This window comes from Marmota marmota, unplaced genomic scaffold (assembly GCF_001458135.2).
Source record: "Marmota marmota marmota unplaced genomic scaffold, marMar, whole genome shotgun sequence".
Lineage (NCBI taxonomy): Eukaryota > Metazoa > Chordata > Mammalia > Rodentia > Sciuridae > Marmota > Marmota marmota.
This window is the reverse complement of record NW_025999991.1, coordinates 8,828,570-8,853,451: the sequence shown is the minus strand read 5'-3', so window position 1 is coordinate 8,853,451 and position 24,882 is coordinate 8,828,570. Positions and strand designations below refer to the sequence as shown.

General features: G+C 51.6%; 1 long non-coding RNA gene across 1 annotated transcript in view; it reads left to right on the top strand.

The window, feature by feature from the left end:
• Positions 1-3,900: 3,900 nt before the first annotated feature.
• The window catches only part of LOC125617858, a 67,816-nt gene continuing 46,834 nt past the window's right edge, over positions 3,901-24,882 (top strand). Inside the window, exon 1 of the long non-coding RNA XR_007348963.1 lies at positions 3,901-4,148. This is a non-coding gene — a long non-coding RNA (uncharacterized LOC125617858). The remainder of the gene's footprint in view (positions 4,149-24,882) is intronic.

Genomic DNA, 24,882 nt, shown 5'->3' with positions numbered 1-24,882 from the left:
GGGACAGGACACCTGTCTGCTCAGTGCTGGGGCTCAGTGCAGAGGGTGGGGCTCCCTGCCCTCCTGGGAGGAGCCCTGGGCTCCTGCCTGGCTGGCTGGACAGGCAGAGTGGCTGGGGTTGGGGAGGCCCACCTCCTGGGCCTGGGCTGGGGCGAAGGAGGTCCGAGGACCACAGTTGGTGCGCCCCACCAGCTCTGCCCGCACGTCCTCTGCTCGGTGTTCTTGCTCCCCTGCCACCTGACGTTGCCACATGGGGTGCAGCAGCTCGGGTGCCTGGTGTGCGAACCTGGCCTGGCTCTGCCTTCCTTGGCTGCCCCATTATCAGGAGGAGTGGTCATTGGGTGGCTTGACTCTCCTTAGCCTGATCTGGTTGCTCAGAACCAGAAAGGCGTTGTGCTGGGACTGGTGGAGCTGCAGCCAACAGCCGGTGCCAAGAGGCCCTGGCGCAGGGTGGTCCACGCAGGCCCTGGAGGAATGTCATGTGCATCTCCAGAGACCAGGGCGTGCACACCCTTGCTGCATGTCAAGAGGGGCATTCAGACCCAGTAGCTATACCGTGAAATAGGAGACGCAGCTGCTGCCAGGCAGAAACTCAAATGCTTCAAAGTTGTTATCGCTACCGCCATGTTTTGGGTCTTGATTTGTGCAAGATCCGATCTAGTCATGTCTGTGTCAAAGGCCTGGTTCCTCTATTTTGCATGGAATTTTTCATTAAAAAAAAAAAAAACTCCAAGGAGCAAAGTTGCTGAGTGAGCACAGGACGGATGGGCCTCTCTGCACTGGGCTCCCTGCAGACCGGCTCGCGGCCTAAGAAAAATGAGTGGATGGGCTCAGCTCTGTCCCTAATGAGCAGCAGTAGATCACGTCACAAAAACGAGACACGCATAATCTGGCACCATGGACACTGGCCTCTCTCCACAGGCTCAGGGCTTTTATGTCTGAGCTGAAGTGAGGCTTGGAACTGCCTTTGACCTTAAAGTGGGGGGGGTCGGTGCAGGGGCTGGGGGCTGGGCTTGGTCTGTGGTGGGGCCGCCTGCCCGCCTGGGAGGAGCCCTGGGCCCCTGCCTGGCTGGCTGGACAGGCAGAGCCTCGGGGGGCGTTCCTTCCCCAAAGGGCGCTCTCCCATGGGAGCTGGTAGGGGGCATCGGACACTGGGCAAACAACCATAACTCAGGGCTGTCCCTGTCAATCAGGCACGGATGGCAAGGAAGTTGTTAGCGCCGTGAAGCTAATTGGGGTAGAGATACACTCGTTTCTGCCCCGTCTTTCAAACACCAGTTGTGCCGAGGCCCAGCTGTTAGATCCAGGGAAACATGAAAGGAGAGAAGGCAGAGGAGAGAGCCTCAGGTTCAAAATCACAATAGGACTGTCTTCTCTTTCCCTCTCACAAAAGCCCCTATTCTCCCACCCTCTCTAGACAATGACGCCCAGCAGGCGGGTCGGCCAGGATGAGCGCCACTGCATTTAAAGTTCCTCTGCAGAGGGGGAAAGACAGATGGAGAAAAAGGATCCTTCTGGTAACGTGTGTGGGGGGCGGCGTGTTAAAGTAGGTTAGAGGCTCAGGTGAAGGGGTCGCACAGGAAGGAGCCGAGGCGTTGCGTGGCACTGTGTGACGCTGCGTTGCTCTGCGGGCTGGGCCCTGGTGCCCGTGCGAGGGGCAGGCAGACCTGTGCCTCTGGAATCCTCGTGTGAGGAGGGGGACAAGTGGGTGATTAAACAGCTTGGAACCTTCTGGGAGAAGAGTCAGGGTCTCCCCGTGGGCCTGGCCGAGGTGGGCAGCGGTCCAGCCGAGCTCCTGTCCCCTTCACTCGGCTCTTTCATTGTCCGTCTGTGGACTCTCCCCTGGATGCGTGGAGTGCTGTGGCTAGGACTGGAGCAGCAGGGGCAGTGGGGGACCCCGGCACAGCTGGCGGCCAGGGGCGCAGGGAAGCCAGAGACGGGCACTCAGCTTGCTGCCAGCCTCCCGGGCTCTGTCTGTCCTCCAACCCTGGGCCACGTGTGCTTCCCGGCTGCGTTGGGGGAGCTCCCCAGACAGGGCCCCAGCTTCCTGCTGGCCCTCAGGTGCCCACCCATCCTGACACCCTCACCGGCCGGTGGAACATTTCTGTGTCCTCTGGGTCCCTGAGAATTCAGTCAACCTCTGGGTGGACCAAATCCTTTGTCTTGGTCAGGACAAGTTGTTGAAGAGTCTTTCCCCCTTTTACTCCCAGAAGGCAATAAATAAACTTAAAATATGGGTGCTGTGACTCAGTCCTTTATTTTTCATACTGACTGTAATGAACTCCAGGCCATTAAGGCTGTACAGATAATTAGGGGCCATGCATCGAGTCCCTTATTGCTCCCTGTCTGCAAGCAGTAAGACATGCTGCGTCCCCTCTCCCACTCTCCGGATAAGGGGATGCCAGCAGGAAGCTCGTCCCAGCCACTGGGGACCCCAACACTGCTGTGCTGCCTGGGCTCAGCTTTGCTAGATGGCCTCTGTGCCTGGGGGGGGGTGCAGTGAGGGTGCCCCATTTCCTGCTGCTCTGTGATCCCTGAGCAGCGGCTCCTTCCTCTCTCCCTGCCACGTCCCAGCCTGCCCTGACTGGCCGCTCAGTATGCCGGAGGCAGAACTGCTGTGCGGTGCACGGGTGTCTCTGACGTCTCTGAGCTAAGTGGGATCCCATCCTCTCAGAGCCCCTGCCTCCTCTGGATCCAGGGATCAGAGGCCAAATGCTACCATGCCTTTGGAGAGCCAGCTGTTGGATGGCCGATGGGCGGGAGGCCCTTCTTTGTTGTCATTGTCGGGTCCGACTCTGCTCTCTGCAAAGGCTCGCCCCTGGCAGGCCTGGAACAGCTTCCAACCACCTCCGAAGTGCCGGCGAGAGGAAACGGAGATTCCATGCCAAGGGCTCGGTGTTTCCCCTCCTCCTTACCCCACCCTGGCCCTCAGCTGGCCAAAGCAGCCTCCGCACAGGAACCCTAGCACAGGCCCGGTGGGAGGCCAGGCCAGCTGCCCGGTGTGCGCACACACAGCTGTCCAGCAGGCTCCAGACGCCGCTCTGTCCCTGACCAGTTTCCCTCTTCCCTGCCCGCTGCGGCTGGATAGGGCCCGTGTGGGTGCTTCCTGGCAGGAGTGCAGGCCGTATGCCAGGGAGCTCCGGGCGGCTCACCAGCCCCATGAGGAGCCACGTGGGCACGAGGCTCCTCCACGGGAACCTTCCTGACCAGCCGTTTTCCTTTCCTGGGGAAGACTGGGGGTGCTGCACAATTCTGTTCTCTGCCCAAATCCCCAATCTGCCCTTTGTGCTGAAGCACGGCCTCTCATGAAAATGGAACAAAAAGTTGAATCCGACTGGAGCTGTCAGAAGGGAAGCCGCCTATTTGATTTCTGGATTTGTTCTTATGCGTGACATTAAAATGAAGGGCATGTTTGGGATGGATGTCTTTGGTCAGACATGACGATAGAGATCAGCAACGGGGGTGCCGAGCAGGGATGGCATAAACTTTTTATTATATGCACTGTTGCCCCTGTAATTAGCACAGTGTTAGCGACGTGATGGATTGAGGGCGCAGCACATCCATCACGTGCAGAAGGTGGGCGTGTGCTGCACAGCAGCCCGGGCAGGACGCCTCCAGAGATGGGCACTGCTGCCAGGACCCCTTCTTCTCCCCTGGGCTGGGACTCCTACTGGGTGGCCGGGGGTACACCTGAAATCCTCACTGTGCCAAACACACAGTGCTGGGGGTGACGAGTGCCTATGTCCCTGTACGTGGGCTATTCCAGGCTTCAGATGAGAAAAAGGAAATGAAGGGGACCTAAAAAACCACCAAGTGCCATTTAATTTCCAATACTGAGTGTCCAGGGGTCTTTTATTCTGATGTGATGGAAGAGCCGGGTTCTGTTTTCTGGATGGGAAGTAGGTGGGGAGGATCCCCCTCAGGGTGGGGGGTGTGTGTCTGGTGTGCAGTGAGAGCCGCAGTCTCTGCCGCGGCAGGGGCTCCTCGGGCAGCGGCTCCTCAGGCAGCGGCATCGGGACTGCACAGTGCTGGCCCCTTGGTGACCTCAGCCTGCTTGCCTGCCAGACTTTCAAAAGAGGGCATTTCTGCTTCCAGAGCGCGTCTGTCCAGGATTCCCTTGGCAAGAAGCAGGATCGTCAGCATGTGAGGTCTGCATGGCAGGGTGTGTGAGTGTGAGTGTGCATGCGTGCAATTATATATCTTATCAAAATACAGAAAATGCTTCGTTTGGAAATGGAGCTTCCTATTCAAACCAGGGCAGGAGGCACAGGGCCCCGGAGGTGGGCTGAACCCCGCGTGTGTCCCCCTGAACATGGATCGCACTGCAGCAAGGCAGGCAGCCCTCGCTCGCCAGCGGGAGGCTGGAGGGTTCCCAGCAGATCCGCCTTGGCTGTTTCTGCCAGCAGCTGCCACCTAGTACCTCTGCTGGCAGAGCTGCAGGCCGTGGATGGCCCCAGGGGTGCCAGTGAGGGTGGGGCTCCCTGAGATGCAGGGTCACTCACTTTCAGTTGCTCTGCAGTGGCTGCCTTTGTGACAAGGCTCTTCTCGTGGGAGCCATGGGAGACCTCAGGGTAGAACATGAGCTCCCTGGGATGAGTCCCGGTGACCTCCCCAGAGGACGGGAGGACGCTCTGAGGCTCATTTGCCAGGGTTCTGTGCCGAGGCGTCTTCTCTTTGCCCCACAGCACCAGGAGGTGGTGCTTTGCAGGGTGAGCAGGTACCTGCAAATGGAAATAAATGATGTTTTCCCCAAAGACTCGCACTTGGGATTCCTCATGAATTTGCAGTTCTGAACTCTCCAATTTTCTGACTTGCTATAGAAGTAAAAAATCAACTCATGGAGTTTGCTCCCCGTCTGCTTCCGTGTGTCACACTGCTTGAACTTCAGGACAATTATGGATCAAAAGAACAGTATAAAATATGTCTTTGCTACATTAGGGGAAAAAGGGAAGTTTTGTGTGGCACTGAATTTCACCCTTCCTATTTTTTATTCTGTAACTTGAAGGACTCTCAGTCTCTTTAAGTAGATACATTCTGTTCTACGAGCATTTCCTCCCAGCGTCAAAAACTTAGCCACCATTTTCTCTAGCCTGAAAGTCAGGCCATGTGCCCAGGGACATAAAGCGTCAGTCTCCTCCGGTGACACCAGCCTGCATTTTCCACGCATAGCTGGATTGCCAGATCGTGCACTGGCTCTGAAGGTGGGGAATCCAGATTTGCAGAGTTGGGGCAATATTCGGGAAGACGAATCCTGAATAGCCTGACCATCACCTCTCGCACCCTGGTCTGGGCTGCGAGGCTGCTCCCCTGAGCCTCTTCCCACCCAGCAGAGCAGAGGGTCACTTTATAGCTGGAGGCTCCCAGGGTCTTATTTCATTTTGCTGAAGGTACAAATAACTCAGCTTTTCTTTTCTTCTCCTTTTTTTCTGAAAAATATCCTAATGTCCTTTTTTTCTTTTTAATGTGAGGAGAAGGCAGGGAGGGGAAGAACACAAAGTAAGTGTGTAGCTAGTTAAATAAAAATCTCATCTGGTTCCCAAAACCCGACGGAGAGAAACCATGCTGGGCGGGCAGCCTCCTGGCAGCTGGTGGGTCCCTGCTCTCTGAGACGTCTCTTCACGGGCAGCACAGGCCATCCTCAGCTGTCTCTGCACCCTTGTTTTTCACCTTGAAATCAAATGACCATTTCCTTATCCTTGTTTCAAAATTTCATCCTTTTTATAAATGCAGAGAAGTGGAATTCTCAAGGCGGAGCAAGAAGCTGCAGTGGAAATACCCCATTTTACACTGTGGCTGATTGGACAAGAACAGGGTGATTTGCCTACAGCTCCAATTTCCCCGGCATTTGTAGCACATGCATTTGGGGGATGTACATGGCAGCTAGATTGACAAGACAGACCCTGATGGCTCCAAAGCGTCAATAAAACACATCCCAGGAAGGATTTGCACAACAGACAGTAATGGCTTCTTTGGAACTGTTATGGTCTATTGGGTCAATAATAATCCACTTTTTAAAGAGTGCCAAAATATGAATTTATACAGCAGACTGTAATGGCTCCTGATCTATCAGGTAAATTGCATGAATTCTTAGAATTTATATGTGTGCCACAGAACATGGACACCACCAGGAGGTACTGCTGGGCAAAGCAAGCTTTGTGTCCCCACCAACCACAGACTCCTTCCCAGCTGCTGATAAAAATGATATACTGCAGCTGGGGAAATGGAAATGTTTGTTAACATTCAGAAGTTTAATGCCACAATTTACATTTCACCTTTAATTGACTATATTTTGATAAATACCCTGGATTACTTGCATCAACATAAACTCTGTTTTCCCTAAAATGAAGCTGTTTTCATTCGAACTATATTTAAAATACCTTGATTACACAGTTTTGCAGTAGGCTGATGCACAATATTCAATTCACACACGATGTTTATGCGTCAACCTCGATCCCGTGTGCCCGTAATTTCTCCTTCTTCTGTGATTTGGCAGTGACTCCTGGATGTGCACTGTCTGCCTGCAGTTAGCATTTGTCTCAGTCTTCCAGCAGGTGGAGGCAGACTGTAAGAAGCTTCTAAAGAAACAACCAAAAATATTTTCTTCCTCAGCAAATGCTGACATTTAGGGGAAAACAAAATATCCACAAAGATGGAAATTAAATGAATAGTTTGCAGCAGGAGTGTCAGTGTGACACAGTTTCACCTAATAAAGATTCCGGAGCGGGGACATTTCGTAGACCCTCCTTGCTGTAGACATTACTCTCCCTTGGCTTGCTTTCTGCTACAGCTGGAAATCTCTCCAGAAGAAAAGCCTAGTGAATTATTTAATAAATAAAATCCATTACGACAACCACGTTCAATGATACCTTCTCAAATCCCTTCAGATAAGTACGGCAGCGAGTGCTCTATCAGGAGCTGATGATACACGCGCACACGCACAGACACGCACAGACACACATAGACATGCACAGACAAGCACAGACACACACGGAGGGAAAAGACCCCAGGTGCCCCCCTACGTTGCTGGATGCACCTTGCACATGCTGCTTTCTATGCACTTGGCCAGAATCAGTGATGCCTCTGGCTCTTTTGTGTCGGTTTATGTGTTCCTGCCAATGTGTTAAACACACAGACACACACACACACACACAGAAAAAAAAAACTAAGAATTTTATGTTTAAGTACAGACTAACTAGAAAATTCTCTGCCTGAAAATGTGGAAACGTGGTTCGTGGGGAAGTAGAGTGATTTCTCCACTCTCCACCACTCTTCCTTGGAAGAAGGACAGGCATCGCCCTGATGGACACTGTTAGGACCAAAGGATAGGTGTGCTCCTGACTGTGCCGGATCGCAGGCCCTGGGCGCCTGGACCCAGAGAGGGGAGCAGTGCAGCAGAGCAAGGCCCCCGCTGCTTGGCAAGAGGACCGGCAGGATGACAGTGGGTGAGGGTGCTGCCCCTCTTGCTTGCCTGGTGTCGGTTCCCTGCACCTATCTGCCATCTGCACTATTGACAGGCCTGTCGGGTATCTCTATCGGTCTATCTTGAATTGTCATCCAACAGGAGATTAAAGGCTGCCTGCGCCTTCTTGTGATTTTCAGTCTTCACACCACAAAGTTTTCAATCAAATTTCGGCAGAGTGCATTTAGCTTATAGAACCTGAGCACTTATCTCCCAGAGGCAGGGGATTTAGGCCCTGTTTACTGCATAGTTCCAAGATATCTCCTTGCCAACTGTCTGCGTTCAGGCTGTGAGATGGGTCCCAAATCTGCCCCCTTCTGCTCCTCCCCAGAGGCACCTGAACCTGAGGAAGGGACAAGAGCCCGTTTTCAAAGGAGCTGCTCCAGTTGGTGCAGTGACCTTGTGCTGCGGGTCCTCAGGATGAAGGAAGCGTGACAGTGGCGCATTGTTCTAAGTCGCTTTCTCACTAGCCGTCCTCAGAAGGCACGGCTTTCAGTCAGACACCTGCCAGATCAGGAGGGGACATCAGCTCTGGCCACGTCATGTCTCACCGTGGGGAACCTGTGAGCAAACAGGGGTTGGGGAGAGAACCCAGGAGTAAGCCTCTCCTCCGCTGGGGGAATTCAGCACAAGCAGGCGACCCAAGCCGGCATGCCTGTGCCACCGTGCCTGTCCCATGCCACCGCTCCTGTCCCATGCTTGCCATTCCCAGTAAACAGACTAATGAGGTTTTGCACAGATGGAAACCAGAGGGAAGGACACGTGCGCTCTCTCTGGGATGCCTGACAGGAAGTCATGTTAGATAAGCTGTGTGAAATGTATAAATACCGCTCCTGTCCTACAATAAACGGCTCCCACTCCTGCTGTATCAACGTACACAAGTTGTTCGTCACCCCCCGGTTATTTTGCTGCAGCCGGACTGCGGCAAAGTCAGGAGGAAATGCGCCAGATGGGATTGGTGAGCACTTCCTGCTCAGCAGGGGCGCAGGACAGCCGTTAATACTGCTCCCACTTCAGCCCCTTTATCAGATCTTCCCTAAGTACTGGATGATGGAAGCCAGCCCTGTGAGGTGGGCAGGGTGAGAGGCCAGCGGCGTAGCCCTGGGGCAGAGCTGGCTCCAGAGTGTCCCTCAGGTGGGCCGGGCTTGGCCGCATCTTGGCGTCCAGGCTTCAGGCCCCACTGGGCCCACCAGCCACTCGGTGCCTGTGCCATGTCTCAGGAGCACTGGAGTGCTATGCCACCAAGAAGCCCAGTGTCACCCCTGGCCCGCCCACTGGAGTTAGCAAGCCTACTCCAGCTCTCAGACATGCGAAGATGGAAGCCAAGCAGAGACGGAGACCCACCTGGGCCACGCTTGGTGAGCTGGAGGTGGGAGGAGGATTTACCAGCTCTCTGTGTCCCTTGGTGACTATGTTACCGTGATTTTACTTGGGGAGAGGGTGTTTCCTGTGTGTGTGTGTGTGTGTGTGTGTGTGTGTGTGAGAGAGAGAGAGAGAGAGAGAGAGAGAGAGAGATTGGGGATTGAACTCAGGGGCAGTCTACCATAGCCACATCCCGGTCCTTTTTATTTTGACACAGGGTCTCACTAAGTTGACCAGGCTGACCTTGGCCTTGATCCTCCTGCATCAGCCTCCACAGCTGGGATAGAGGCATACAACACTGTGCTCGGCAGTCCTCTCTTTTCTTAGAAATTGGCTCTGCCCCTTTCACTAGTTTGGACCCCTCCGAGTACATGGTAAGGGGCTTTGGAGACATGGTTGCTTTATCAGACCCACTTTGGGGGAAAAACCAGTGACTGGGACCCAAATGCTCCCAGCGTGGGGTCCTTAGGATCCGCTGAGCTGTGCTTTGGAGGTCTGCTTTCCCTCCACACACCTCAGCACAGTGAGCCCCCAGCGGCTGAGGACCAGGGGGCACTTGGCAGCCCGGGGGCTTTTTCTGAGATAGCACCATGCCATGTTGCCAGGGCAGGTTGGTGAGCTGCAAAGCCAGTGTCCTGCCGTGTCGTGTGTCTGAGACCTGTGCAGAGGGTCCCTCCTGCGCCTCAACCACCAGCCCTGGCCCCTGAAAACTGCCTCCCTGGAGCTCAGAAGAAGAGTAAAGATACTCAGTGGCTCAAACACTCCATTTTTAACATCCCCAATTTAAAAAAGGGTCTGACACCTGGAGAAAAGAATTATGGCCAACTTTAGGAAGAATCAGCCATTTACTACCACCAAAGTATCATTCCTTCTGTCCAGTGTGGGCTTCTCAGAGTCACCAGAGGTGAGAGGAGGTGACGGCTCCACAAGGTCAGTGGGCCATGAGGGGGATCTGCAAAAGGAAGTAGAATCTCCTTTCTGGTCCCCTTGGGTGCCAGTGTGCCCGTGAGGGGAAGGACGTGTCACATTGGTAGGAAAGGGGGATGGTGAATGGTCAGGGGTCCCACTGGTTCCTGAAACTGGACACAGAAGTCAGCTTTGTTGAGCTTCTTTCTTCTATCTTAAATATAGACCCATTTAGTCATGTTGTTACCTGGGTAGAAAATACCTAAGGCCATCACTAGGAAGTGAAAGGGGGGATTTCGTTTTGGCAGATGTCCGCCAAATGTGTCCATCTAACAGGTTTTCTGTGTGCCAATCACTGGAGAATCGATAATTATACTATTCCTGCCTTTGAGGATTTTACAGGGTAAATTTTGGGAGTGGATTAGGGGAGAAATTGACACTAACATAGAAATCACTGAATTGTGGTGTGGATTCTGGTAGTTTGATGGGTTCAGAGAACATGAAGGCATAAAAGGTTGTTAATCATTAGTTTTGTTAATGACCTTTAGAAGAGTTAATAGAGAAAGCAGCATTTGGCTCGGGTCTCGTAGGGCGAGAGCTCCTGATGTGGACGAGGGCAGGTGGAAGTGCTCTGCTCTTGGGCATTTTAGACAGAGCAGCGTCACTTTCAGATTGGTAAGTGCACATTCTCACACTGCAAACCAAACATTTCTGCTATTTTACACAGATGAGAACAATTTCTGTTTGTTTCACGTTTTCTTTCTTTATCAGCAAACCCTAGAAGTCTTGGGCACAACACACCTAGAGGGCGCTGTAGTTTGAGACTTGAGGCAGAAAGCCCTTTTTATGCTGTGCTGTCCTGTGGCCACTTATTAGACAAATGACCAAGTGTGGGCCCTTCTAAGCCTTCAGCTACCTGGGCAAGGCCTACACATAGATGATCTAGGCTAGTTACTCTTTGGATCACAAAATGAAACTGATGATTAAAAAATAAGATAAAACCTGCAAGGTTTAGGAAGTTGTCTCAGGGGCAGTGAGAAACAGGGGCACACACATCACTAAGAACACGTCTGCCCCGTGTGCTCTGTGGGGCAGTGGTCTGCTAGTGCAGGGCTGAAGTCCTGGCCTCCTTCCTTCCTTCTCTCCCACTAATGAGACCTGGTGCCACAGACTTCCTGGGTAACATCTTTGAGGTTCAGATTCTGCCTGTAAATTTCAGTCTATAATAAAGTATTCATACTGGGATTTATTGGACCTTAAGTGGCAAGAGGTACATGAAAGCATTTAAGAAACACAGAATATTATCATTTACATTAATCACAACAACCTTAACTACTATTTGAAATGTAACAGTAACCAGACAGAGTATTTTTTATAATTTTAAAATGCTGAAACATGAGAAGATGGGGATATTTCCTATAAAATCCTAAATTTGATTTACTTTAAGAGTTATCCTTTTAGCCAAGATGGCTACTATTTTGCACAAGGCATACCATAAATAGTGGGATTGTAAAATCAAATGTGGCTATTTTGAGTTGCAGGGTGAATTTATCTTTCCAAGCCAGCCCTGGCAGGAGAGACCCGGGCATGAAAAGTAGCCTACACTTTCCGGCGTGTTTGCATAACCAGGCTGATTCCCCCCTCAGTTGATTGGGGTGCAATGATTTCATGAACACGTCAGAGCAGGTGTATGGAAAAGACATTACGGTGTCAAAACGAGACGAAACCATGTTAATTTGTGTGTGGAAAGCCCGAGCGTCTGCCAAGATGAAATAGAACCCGTATTCAGCCGCAGTGTGCTTGGCACGGTGGAGCGCGGAGACCTAGACTGAAGGCCCCGGAACGCGGGGACTGACAACCCGCAGGGAACAAGATTTATTTTCCTCTTCCTGTCTTGGGGCTAAACATAAAGGGAGGTAACACGTCGGAGGGATTGGAGCATTATGCCAAAGACGCCCGTCCTCCAGCCGAAGTGTCCCGCGCAGAGAGTGCAACGCGGGGACAGCCCGAGCAGGAGAGGGGAGGCCACCGGCCGCATCTGGAGCCAGCGTGGGCCAGGGCTACAGGCTTGAGGCTCAGGCCTCGGGGTAAATTGATGCCTTTTTCTGGTGTGAAATGTCCTTGAGTGTTAAAATGTGTTCAACACCTAACTGCGGACTGGGAGCAGGCTTGCAGAACAAAGGTGAGCATTAATTCCCGTCGGGGTGTTAATTTGGCCTCGATAAAACACTCCAGTAAAACTAACATTTGAACAGGACCCAGAGTCCAAGAAGGAGGCAGGGATATGAAAAGAAAATAATAACTCTGAGTGCTTTGAAATCTGTTTTAGAACTCCTGCCCGCCCCCCCACCGCAGGCTCTCCCGGGTCCTTGCTCCCAGCCCACTCCCTAGCACGTCTGGTCTGGGGTGGGCCCGCGGGCTTGAAGGCTTCACTCTCCTTCAAGAAATAAGACCCTCCTAGGACCTTCCAGATATTTCTGTTTCCATCTAAGGAGAGTTACCATACGCTGTCATGGAAGGAGATCACTGCCTTAGGGGCCTTTCTTCCTGTGACTTCACTAGGACGGACTTGCAGTGACCTTGGGAGGTGACTTCTTTGGATCTTGTTTTTCCTATGTAGATTTGGGTCAGCCTGGAGTGTTGATCTAGTGGCCTGCAAGGACACTGCCCACAGCGTTCCTCCATGTGTGGACTTCTCTGAGGTGGGGTGTCAGATGTGCCATTAGTGAACATGTGGTAGTGACTTGGCCTAGATTGCTGGTGCAAAACAGAGAAGTGTTGGTGGAGCCCGCTCCGTCTCCCCTCCAGGGCTCGCTCTGATTTTGGTGCTGTGTGTAAGAGTGCTTCTCAGCACTGGGCTCTGGCTCCAGAGACGTGGCGCCTAGGTGAGCTCACGGGCCGGACGGAGGGGCAGGTGTGGGGTTCCGCACAGTGGCCACAGGGTTTACCTCTCAGTCCTGCACTGGGGGTATCTGATTCCTTGCTTACTTTTTGGGTGTATGTTTTCCAGGGTATTTCTCATCCACGTTTGGACATGTATTCTTTCTAGCCTCTGGTAATATCTCATCTTCTTCCTCACTTTGTTTTAAATGTGCTCCTAGGAGTTTTGGGCCCAACAAGTTCCTCCTTGTTGGTCTCTTTTCTCTTCCCGTGCTCTGCAGGTGGAGGAAGGTGGTGTGGCCTTTCAATAGTTCTAGTGCAGCATTAGCTCCTGTTGGACTTAATAAGCAACAACGCAATGAAAGGAACTCAGGAACCCCAAAGCCATCAAGAGAACCTGCATGGGGCTTTCCCGTGGAGGAGGGGCTCCGCTGCACACCCAAAATGTTCAAGGAAATGACTAAAATGTCCAAACCCCTAACAATGGGGCTCATTTTGAGAGGTAGACTTTTGGAGACAGAAACATTTTCCTAACTCCCTTTATTGGTAGCAAGGTCTAAAACGCACCTGTAGACGTGAGTAGACATGGGTGCACTTGGGAAGACAGCCCTGTGATGTAGCTCCCACCCAGTGCAAGGCAAGGCTGCCCTGTTCTGCTCTTTCTTCCTCGTTTCTTTCTTTTTTAAATGTGAAAGCTAACGCTTTAGGTTTTGTTCAAACATATAAAAGCACATATCAAATATTTCCTTTCTTTTCATAATGCCATAAGAGGGGGTGTTTTATCTTTTTTTCCTGCAATTTAACATAAGTAGAAATTGTCAGTCTAAAATTGACAGGTATTTGTTACAGTCAACAATGAATTGTTCAAATTTTGGATCATCCACCAGCATAGGCAGAGCCTGTCAGGTGTCACAACAGTGGGAAAACTTATTAAGCTGCAATGAGAAATACAATAATTAGGAGCCTGGTGGTAAAGAGTGAGAGGTACCTGGTGTCTATTGAGGAAGGCAGCCCCACACCACCCAGTCCTGCCCTGCCTGCAGGAATGCCCTAGGCTTGGCCACGGGGACCCCAATGCTGTCCCATGCCAAGTGCTCTCTGTCCACTTCCCTCTGGTGCAGTGTGCGGGTTGCTAAGGGGCCTTAAGGTCAGGTGTGCAGATGTGGCTCTTGGGCTGAGGACGATGGCACCTGCACTAATGTCCTTTACCTGGGGACAGAGGAATAAAGAGTCGGTGAGACCTGCACCACAGGCAGGTTCCATGGGAGCCCCAGGTTGAATTCTTAAGAGCATGTGTGTCAGGCCGTGGCTTCAACAGGGCCACCCCAACACGGACAGCCTGACCCTCTACACCCTGCCTCTGGCCATCCGTGTGAGCAACTGGACCAGCACGTGGAGCTTCCTGAAGGACAGTTGCCCTTCTAATTACAGATCAAATCAACCCAAAGAAATTTTAACTCAACGAATAAGAAAGTTCCTTTCAACAAAATTCTGTGTGCATTTATTTTCTGCTATGTCGTCTAGCAATTGTCAATGACTATTTGATTCATGGAAATTCATTACTTTTCTGCAAAAAGCAGCATGGGACATCTAGAAAGACTAACCAGAGGTTGGGTTTTCTTTTCTTCTGAAAGATACTGGGATAAGAAGGATTATGAAGATCTTGGTTTACTGTTCAATTAAATTGCATGTAATATAAATACATTTTATACAGAGTTTGTACCCCAAAACCATAGAAGAATATATCGATAAAGCTGATGACTTGTAAATTTAAAATTTCCATACGGCAAAGGCCCAAAAATAAAAACAAAGGCAAGCTCCATCATTCAAAAAAGAACATTGCACCATGACATATATATATAACATATATGATAGTCAAAAGTTGAACATCTTGGTGCATGAAAATATTTGCCATAATGAAGAGCTCAGAGAAGTGTGGACAGTCCATGGATAAACGTCCATGGACACATGGAGGTGGCTGAGTCATGAAGAGCCCCTCAACTTCCTTAAAATTAAACAAATGCGACTGGAGATGAGGTTTGATTGCCACTCATTTCAAACGTTTGTTGAACAAGAACTGGGTACCTTGTCCCGTGTCTGATTCGGTACACGGACCTCAGTAAGAACTTGGTCCAAAGCTGAGATCCTGGAGAGCTATGGTCAGTACGAAAGAGCCTCTAGTGTGGGCTAAAAAAAATTAAATGATACAAGTTGAATAACAGCAATAATTCTTCTCCTTGGTTGCTCTGGCCACACGTGGAGGGGCTCAGCAGCCACACGTGGCTGTGGGCTGCCACGCTGGGCACAGGAGTCACGAGCTTTCTGAAGCCCCAGGCTGTTCTCCAGGTCAGCGCTTCTCCAGACCTAGGAAAGCAAAGTCCCGCGACAGGCCTGCAGGAGTGGAGCAGGAGGGGCCCAGGGCTCCCTTCTCAGGGTGGCCAAGGCGGTGGGTGGTCCAAACAGCCCCAGCAGAGGAGGAGCCAGCCCAGGGGAGCGGGAGGTGTGGCCCTGGACGTGATCTTGAGCCTCCTGCAGTGGGGGCACTGTGACTTAGATCTTCAGTGTCCCCAGAGGCCTGTGCTGAAGGCTGGTCCCCAGCCTGCAGTGCTATTGGGAGGTGATGGAACCTCTAGGAGGTTTCTAGTGGGAGGAGTGTCCTTCAAGGGGACATTGGGAGCCCAGTCCATTCCTCTCTCTGCTTCCGGCCTTCATGAGGTCAGCAGCTTTGCTCACCTGCAGTCCCCACCATGAGGTTCTGCCTCACTACAGGCTCCAAATCAACAGACATTGACCGTGGAATGGAACCTCTGAAGCTGTGCACGAAATCAACCTTTCCTGTTTCTAAATTGATTATCTCGGCCATTTTGTCACAGCAATGGAAAGCTGGCTCACAAAATGCTTATCACTGTGAGGAGCTCAGTGTACCTACAAGACTCTTGTTCACTGCAGCACTGCTTATGGTGGTAAACTAGAACCAGCCGAAATTCAGAACAAATCTAGGGGCGGCCCTGGCATCCATGTGGAGGAGGCCAGTGAAAGAAGGTCTGATTTGCCCACATGATTGAACAAGAAGCAGCCTTTAAATTAAAAGATTCCCAGGAAGGACTATCAAGAATCCAAAGGCAGGTGTAAAACAATCTGTATAGTGTGCTTGCATTTGTGTGAAGAAAACTTACGCAAACAAAAGTGCATTTTTATAGGCGGAAAACAGTTTCTGGAAGGAAGCGAAGGCTGTGTTTGTTGGGTCCGTGTCGGGGAGCGGGTCGGGCAGGGCCTGCAGGAACGGAAGCTTCAGCTTCACTCTGTACTTTCACGTGCTCTTTGGTTTTTGACCACATGGGTGCCATTAAGAGCTAGAGTGACTTTAAAGACACTTTTGAAATAATTGTTGGCTCACAGGTCACAGGGAGGCCCTCCGCGCAGTCCCCTGAGTGGTCACCTCGTGTCGTCAAAGGCAGGAAACTGGAGTGGGCATGCCGTGGGGTGTGGCCGTGGGGTGTGGATTATCCTGCACATTCCTGTCGGCACCACCACGGCTGAAACGCCCAGCCTCCCCCTCACCTCCTGGACTTCTCAGAACCACCTTTGTAGGATCCTTTCTATCCCTCCCCGCCCATCCCGAATCTGGCCACCAGGAGTCAGCTTCCGTCTCTGGAATCTCTTCATTTTGGCGAGTTACAAAGTGGCGTGTTTCGGCACGTGGGCTTCGGCGATAGGCTTCTTTTCTCAGCACGTTGCCCTTGAGAGCCACCAGGTTGTGTGTATCAGTGGTTGGTGCTTCTTCCTAGAGGAGGACTATTCCCTGGGAGGGCTGCCCCAAATTCGTTTGTCCTCTGAGGGATGTTTCCGTGGTCTCCAGTTCTTGGTTAGTGAAAATAAAGTCGCTGTGAATAACCATGTATGGGTTTCTGTGTGGACATAAGTTTTTGTGTCTCTGGAATAATCGCTCAGGAGTGTAAAGCTGCAGCAGATGGTAAGTGTAGGTGTAGTTTTTCAAGAAACTGCCAACGTGTGTTCCACTTTACAGTAGGTGAGCAAGCCGATTCTCCCCGTTGTCTTCAGTGTTCGGTATTTTCACTGATTATTGCTTTGCCTGTTGTACAAGTAATGTCTCATCATAGTCCTGGTGGCCTGTGTCAGTGGCTGGTGATGGGAACCTCTTTTAGGTACTTAATTGACACCCAGATACCTTATTTGGTGACATGTGTCAATGTCTTTTGTCTATCGTCCACTGGAATTGTTCCTTAGTCCTGGGTGGAGTTTGGAGAGTTCTTTATACAGATGGTCCTGATGTACCATGGTTGACGTAAAGTTGATCACTGACTTTACTGTGATGAGAAGGTGCTGTTCATCCAGTGGAAACTGGACTTGAAGTCTTGGATCTTGGTCTTGTCCTGAGCCAGCTGTGTGCCTTGAGCTGCCGCTCCCAGCCTCCCGGGCCATCCTAGGACATCGGCCAGTACTGAGCCCGGCACTGTGCTGTGCTCCACCCAGCACCTGAGAGGTTTAAGGCTTTATTGTAAAGCGGGTTGGGTTACATGGTGCCCAGCTGCAGGGCCCTGGAAGTGTTCTGGTCATGTTAGAGGTGGGCTGGGGCAGGCTCCAAGGTCCTGCAGGGCAGGTGCATCAAATTCATGTCTTTGGCTCAAGATGGACAGGAGACGGGTCCCAGCCCTGCCTTGAAAGCCGAGGAATTCAAGATGCCTCCCCTGTGGGCTGGACCTATTGTCCAGTGTGTTCTCCTTGTCTACAGTTTGTCTTTTCATCTTTTGCAGATAAATTGTATTCAAGTCCAGTTGATGGAAATTTGTCTTTTGTGGTGTGGACATCATGTCTGGGACCTCTTATAAAACTCTAGAAGATTTTCTCCTAAGAAAAGTTCTGTCGTTTCTCAGGTACATTTTAACACATGGCACTTGAGTTAGTTCCCGGTAGGGAGTGAGATTGAGGCTGCAGCTCATTTTTGGCCAATGGATAGAAGAGACTGTTCCTCATCCCTTGAATTTCTTTCCCCTCTCTGTTGGCTGGGCTTGTGAGGGGCAGTGCTGGTCTTGCTGTGTTTTCCTGTGTCTGACCCTGTCTGCCCCATGCAGCTTCCATTAGTGTAGTTAGAGCCTAGGTCTAGGTACCTTTTAAAATAATTCCTTCTCCTTATCTTCACGGCTTTTCCAGACCTTCCAGGTGTGCACCGCTCCATGGAAGTGGTAGAATCATCTTTGTATATTTGCAGGAGTTTTGCTGGGATCCTGATGGTGCATTAGCTGTGTGGATCAGTCTGGAGGCATTGGCCCCTTGGTCCAGTCCTGGTTCCACAAGCACCGTGTCTCTCCCTTGCTGAGAAGCCCATCAGATTCTCACCAGCATTCTTAGTGCTCAGTGTATAAGTTCTGCATCTTTTGTTCTATTTACATGCAAGTATTTCATTTTGAAATGAACTCCTGGGCTTTATTCTGAACCATTATTGGTGCATTGTGTCCTTGTTTCCACATGTTCTTTGCTCCCACCTCGGACAGCAGCTCATCACTGGACGCTGCTCATCTCCCATGGACCTTCCTGAGCGCCTCAATTTTAGTTCTTTTCTATTGACATCATGGATTCCTATGGCAATCTGCAAGTCGGGTGGTTTTATTTTTCCTTTTCTGACCTGCCTGTACTTTGTTTTCTTGTCTTGCTGTGCTGCTACAGCTTTGGGCACCGGGTGGAAGAAAGCAGGGGTGAGACCCAGCTTTGTCCCTCTGTCCCTAGTGTAAAGCACCCGGATTCTGACATGAGGTATGATGGCTTGTGGGTTTTGTAAGTGTTCTTTACCATGTTGAGAAAATCCCTTCCCACATTTCTAGTTTTCTGTGAATTTTGATCACAAGTGTGTTTGTTGAAATTTGTGAAATGTCTTTCTGTATCAATTAATAAGCTCACAGAATCTTGGCTCACTAGCCTGCTAATAGGTGGGTCATCATCTGCATGCTTCTGTAACAAATAGCACCAACTAGGTAACCAGAGAAATCTGTGACAGTTCTGACGGGGAAGTCCAAGATCAGGTGCCAGCAGATGGCATCTGGTGGGGGCCATAATTGCTCTGCTGTGCACCTGACGTTAGTGCTGTACGATGAACGATTTCTCTTTTTTATTTCAATTGTGCTAGAAGTTTGTCATTTTCCTTGATCTTTTCAAAGAACTGCTTCATTGTTCCGTTGACTCTCTCCATTGTTCTCTGTGCTAATGCTCATCACTTTCTGCTCCTCTTTGTTTTCTATCCTCTGCTTGATGCCGGTTACCTTGCTGTCGGGGTTTAGCTTCTTGACACGGCCCTGAGATGGATTTGAGAATTCCCCGTTTCTTAAATGAGCATCTGGTGTTAGACATTTTTTCTCTTCTCACTGCTTTAGCTGCAACATACCTGTTTTGATATGTTACATTTTCTTTTGGTTTAGTGTATTTTTAAAGTTCTTTTGAAAGATCTCTTTGACCCATGGATCATTCAGAATTATTTTTTTATTTGTTTCTAAGTGTTTGGAGACTCTGTTGTTACTTTTGTGTTGACTGATTTCCAATCTGACGTTACCTTCCCGTCTGAGTGCCTCAGAGTGCACGCCGGGGAATTCGGGGATTCCATTCTCCGGCGTGACCCCGAGGCAGCCTTGCCTGTGTCCTTTGCTGTGTTTGAGAGGCGAGTCTTCCCATCCCTCCACCTCAGCCAGCCCCGTTGATTCCTGGGGTCTGAGCTTGTTGTTGACAGGGTGTCCTTGGGCACACAGTCTGTCCACTCTGGAAGTGTGTCTGTGTCTTACACAACTGTACTGGGATGGCTGAGATGTAAAAAGCCACATGTCACATATGACCTGGAGGTAAGTGCCTGCGAAACCAGCACCACCCGAGGCCATCGCCCACCCTCCACCTCCTGAACTCCCTGCACCACTGAGACCATCTCCCACCCTCCACCTCCTGAACTCCCTGCCCCACTGAGACCATCGCCCACCCTCCACCTCCTGAACTCCCTGCACCACTGAGACCATCGCCCACCCTCCACCTCCTGAACTCCCTGCACCGCTCTGTAGCAGCACCATTTTTAGTGTAGGGTCCCTCTAGGATCGACGCTGTCTGTGAAGTCCAAGTGCAGGACGCAGCACCAGTGGCCACAGGCTCTGCACTGCACATGGAGCCCCTGCTCCTGCTTAGTGGACCCGTTGCCTTTGGCCGTCATCCTGTGTCCCCTCCCAGCCGTGGGAACGGGTCCTACTCCCTCCCCCTGTAAGTTAGACTGTCTGAGGGCCCATGGGTTAGTGAGGTCACAGGATTGCCTTTAGATGTCTGGCTTCTGTCACTGTGTGGAAGGTGCTCTGTGTTGTCACAGGAGGCCGGAAGTCTCCGTAGTGACTGGGGAATGCGATTGTCGTGGCGTCCGGGCAGTCAGTGCTTCACCTCTGTGTGGTCTCTCTCCTCCAGGTTGGTTTCTCTGTCGTCTCTCTCCTCCTTCTCCAAGGCAACTCCGGCATTTCTCAGAACTCAGTTTTGCTGTGTCTGTGGAGGTTTTGAGCCCATCTCTCTGTCCAGCTCTCTTAGGGGTCAGCGTAGGAATCACAGGACATTCCTTCAGAGCCCACTGGTGTCCTCCCACTGGTCTGAGTGAAGTGGAAGCACAGTGTACCTTCTGTCAGCCCCTCCGTCCTCTCCTGTTTACAGCAGAGTCGCCGGAGCGCGCCCTCTTGGCGCTGGAGAACACACCTCGACAGTGAACGCGACTCAGGCCTCAGGAGAGGGGGGCGTGAGTCCTGCTGCGCCTGGTGTGCTCCTCCCACGCTCTTCTTGCTTCCTGAGTTCCGGGACCATGCATTCAGGGTCTCTGTTTTGAGCACTGCCTCCGGCCATGTGTTTCGGGTGGGTCTGCTGGCCACAATGTCTTCTCGCTGGCCACAATGTCTTCTCGCACTGCTTCACGTGAAGATCTTTGGTTTTTCCTGTGTGGCTGGGAGGGGATTCGCAGCTCAGGTTCTGCTCTTTCAGAACATGACAAAGGTGGCCGTTCCTTCTGGATTTTGCCATTTCTCTCATTGCTTTCCTCTTCAGGTAACTGCCTCTCACTCTCGCTGCTTCAAGATTTTTGCTTTGAGTTTTCGGAGCTTGCCTGTGGCCTGGCTCGTCCTGCATTGCTCTGCTTATTGAATCTGGAGGTCTGCGCCTCTCCCTGGACGGGGTGTCTGGCCCTTGTGTTTGACCACTCCTGTGCTCAGCCCTCAGTGCTCCCTTCCGGGCCCTCAGGTCAGCAGTGCTGTGCTCAGTCACCAGCAGGCCGTTTGCCGTTCCCCAGGGAGCCTGCTCTGTTCTCGGGACAGTCTCCTTGTTCATCCTGTAGTTCAAGGATTCCCCTCTCTTTCCCCGTCTGCAATGGAGCCCAGGTTATTCTCTTCAGTTCTAACATTGCCATTCAGTCTCTTAGCAGCGTCTATTGTTTTGCTGAGATGCTCTTGGTTTTTCCAGGGTGCTCGTAACTGGCACCTCCAGCATGCGTTCCCCACTTGAACCCTGAGAGGAGGAGGAGGCCTCTGTGGTGCTGCTGAGGGAGTGGGAGCAGGACCCTGGCCTCTGCTGAGTCCTCCTGGCCTGGCCAGTGGCCTGGGCACTCCCCCACGTGGTCCTCCCTGGCTGTGGGAGGACCAGTGGGGGAGTGGGGACCTTGTTCTACTTTTGACACTGGAAGCCTGCACTGGGCCAGCCTCCTGATGGGAGGGAGTGTGTGCTCTTGTCCTCGGTGGGGCATCCAGGACCACGTGCACTCTGTGGGACCTGGACTCATCCTTGTCTGTGGGCAGTTGGTCTGCAGGCTTCAGCAGGCTTCTTTGGTGTCCAGTGTTGTCACCCACGTAGCTCTTCAGCAGGGCGCAAACCTCCTGGTTTCTGGATTCTCCTGGGAGCTGCGAGACACTTTCAGACCTGGGATGCATCCTCGAATCCTTGAGGAAACAGCAGCCGGGTGGACCAGAGGGTCCCTACATTGACGGCGTCTCGGGTGGGCTTTTTATGGCCCCCCATCCCTAGCTCTGTGTCACATCTTTGTTCAGACGCCTCCTGACCACGTAACTGCTCTCTTGCACTTTCATTCAGGCTGAAGTCTGCGTACTCTCTCCACCAAAGGTGTGCGCACTGGTGAAGGTGCGTGAGCAGTGGGCGAGGAACTGCCTGTGTGCTTTGCAGACAGAAGCCCCCTCCCGTGCCCGACACCTGCCAGGCGTGAGTTGGGCCAGAGAGTCTCTTCCTCACCATCCTGAATGCGAGTTCAAGCCACACACACCAGGGCAAACTCACCTAGGAGCTACTGTCCTTCATGAGGCTAATCCAGAGCAGGATGAGAGCTGTTATCATCCACATCCCAATCTCAGAAAAAAGACGCAGCCACAGACCTACACAGCACCATAACAGGGCAGAAAGAACTTCACGCAAACCCTGGTCCTCAGGGAAGTTCTTCCCCAATGACACAAGACACAGGCACGCGTGAGCTGTCATTCTGTGTTCTAGAATCAGTGTCCTCTTCCAGAATGGCATTGCAAGCTCTTCACTGGTTTGTCTCTATCCAGCCCAAAGCATGAAGGAGCTCAGAAATGAGAGGACTTAGTGAGCTCTCCTTCAAACGAGGGAGAGTCCTCAGGGTAAGCCACTGGGGACATCATTTTCATAGACAGAAGGGGACCGAAGGCAGAGCTTGTCTGTCAGGAGAACGTGTGTCTGGGCTTCAGCCGGTGAGCCTTCAGGGCATGGGACGATCCCCACCATGGCCCACCTGTCTGTGAAGGAGCTGAATGGAGACACAGAGGGGAAGGGGTCATTGGGAAGACGGGAAGGAAATGACCACCTGCAGAAATGGGCTGCTCACACAAAGGCCAGCACAGCAGGATGGAGCAGTGAAGGAGCCAGCCAGCAAATGGGGAAAGAGCAACTCCCAAAAGCTGCCTCTCTGCAGCAAGGCACAGGAAGAGCCGTCCAGGAGCCCTGTGCCTGCTCCTGGGCTTCGCTACGTGGACTGCTTGTGTGAAAGTGACCAGTGGTCACAGGGCACGGAGTGCGGCGGGAAGCTGCCGGTTATGGGAGCCGGGGAGTCCAGGCAAGTCGTCGGGAGAAAGGGGCCTTTTCTTCTCCCTCTCCGCTCTTTTTTCTTTTTAAAACTCAAGAACATTTTATTTAAAATGAAATTCCCCATAAAGCTGTGCTTTGCCTTTATTTAAAGATGTGGCATCTCTGAGAATAAAGGAAGGAGGAGAGGAAATTAAAAAAGCGACAGCTTGGCTCTCACCAGGTGACCCTTGATGGACCACATGGGACCCAGAACTCCACGAGCCTGCGAGGAGGTCAGCGACTTATGGGCCCTTGTTTGGGCTTTTGATCTGCATCTCCGTGAAGTGAGGCCAGGGAAACCACCCTGCCCTGCGATGATAGCAGGGTTCCTCTAAGTTACTTTAGGAGGAGAGAGGCTACTGAGACCAGGAGAAATAACCCCAGCCTTGGGTATGTGTGTATATTTTATGTTAAAGATCAGTGCCACAACGTCCCAGTGATCATTAAGCAACCTGTCTGGTGTCCTCCGAAAGCTGGAGGCTTTGCTCCCAAGGAGGATGAAACGGTTATTCATAAGCAGGGTCTGAGCACGTGGGCCTTCCCGCCCAGGAAACCCGAGGAGCCTGGAACCAGGACCACCTAGGTCCATTCCCGAGAGCTGCTGCTGGAGAATCCATGAAGGCTTGCGATGGATGTCTTCCCTCCCCTCTACCCGAGGCTGAAGGGCGGCAGAGCTCAGCCTCACTGGCTCATCTTGCAAAGCGACAGGCACTGGCTGGAGTCTGGGGTCAAAGCCAAGAGGGCTTCCTGGAACTATGAGGCAGGCAGAGGTTCTCAGCAGGGCACGTGTTTGGGGATTTCCATAGACAGTTTGGGTTATCATGGAGGGGAGAGGGGATGCCAATGACTTATATCTAATAGGTAGCAGGCCGGATGCTTCTAAATGCCCACGATGCTCAGGGACAACCAGGAAGCGGCCAGCTCCTTGTGGACAGTGCTATGGCCCAGGAACCCTGATTTGCAAATCTTTGATCTTGTGGAGGGGACTTACTCTTCCAGGCCTGTGGAGAACACTGTGTTTTCCAGATGACCTCTGCTGTACCTTTTGAGAGATCCGGGCTAGCTGGGAGTCTGGAGACGGCTCCCAGGAGTTGTTTAGCATCGACTTACTTCTTTGTGTTCCATAGCCAAAGTCTCTTCCCCGAGAAAGCTCCATCTCAGGGTGATCACATTTGCCCAGACAGGCTGGGGAATGTCTGTTGCCACGGAGAAAAAGAGAGCTGACTTTCTCTCCCAAGTTAAATGCATTCTTACCACAACTGACCACCTGTTGTGACATGACATCATTGTTTGGGGCAAGAGAAGTTCCAGGAACTGCCATCTCCCTAACACTCTGGCCTCTTCTCTCGTCTCTTATTTTTTAGGTGCATTCCAAGTAGAGATGGGTTGTGATTTTCAAATGATAAGTGTCTACTTGGTCAGAGGAGAAAACCTCTGCTCATAGCATGAAGGATCTAAAGGTGACTCTCAAACATGAAGTTCTGCTAAATCTCTGGGCTTATTTGCCACTGTGGGTAGACTAAGAAGCCATGGGATTTCTCTAGTATACTCACTTGCTGTGAGTGTTACCTTGTGTGTGTTTTTAAATTTATTTTACTTATTTATTCTTATGCAGTGCTAAGGATTGCCTCACCCATGTTAGGCAAGCGCTCTGCCACTGAGCCCAGCCCCAGCATGACCTGTGTTTTTACTGAAGTGTTTGCTTTCTGGAGTCCTGAGGCCTAGCTCTGTGTCTGTCCAACTCTGGGTCTGCCCTCATTGGCCCGTATTCCATAGAGGTATTCCTGCAGCTTGGGTCTGGATCAGGAACTAGGTTCAGGTCTGGACGTAGTCAGCCTCTTACTTACATTCCGCATCAGACTTCTGGTCCACATGCTATGGGACATGGCACCCACGCGCTGTCTTCCCGCGACCTGGAGGAGGGGAAGGCGCAGTGACAACACTGGATGCCAGGTGCAGGAGGTCACTCTGGGCACTAGGACCTGGCCACCGCCATGGGGAGAAAGGCCAAGAGCGAAGTTTTACAACCTCTTCTTAAGAAACTGTCCTTTTCACAGGAAGGAGAACAAATCCTACATTTGCATCACTTGAGTGATTCTAAAGGCACTCCAAGCTGTTTTATAAAAAAATATTATTAATGAACCAATCAAAACTGAGCCGGATCTGGCAAC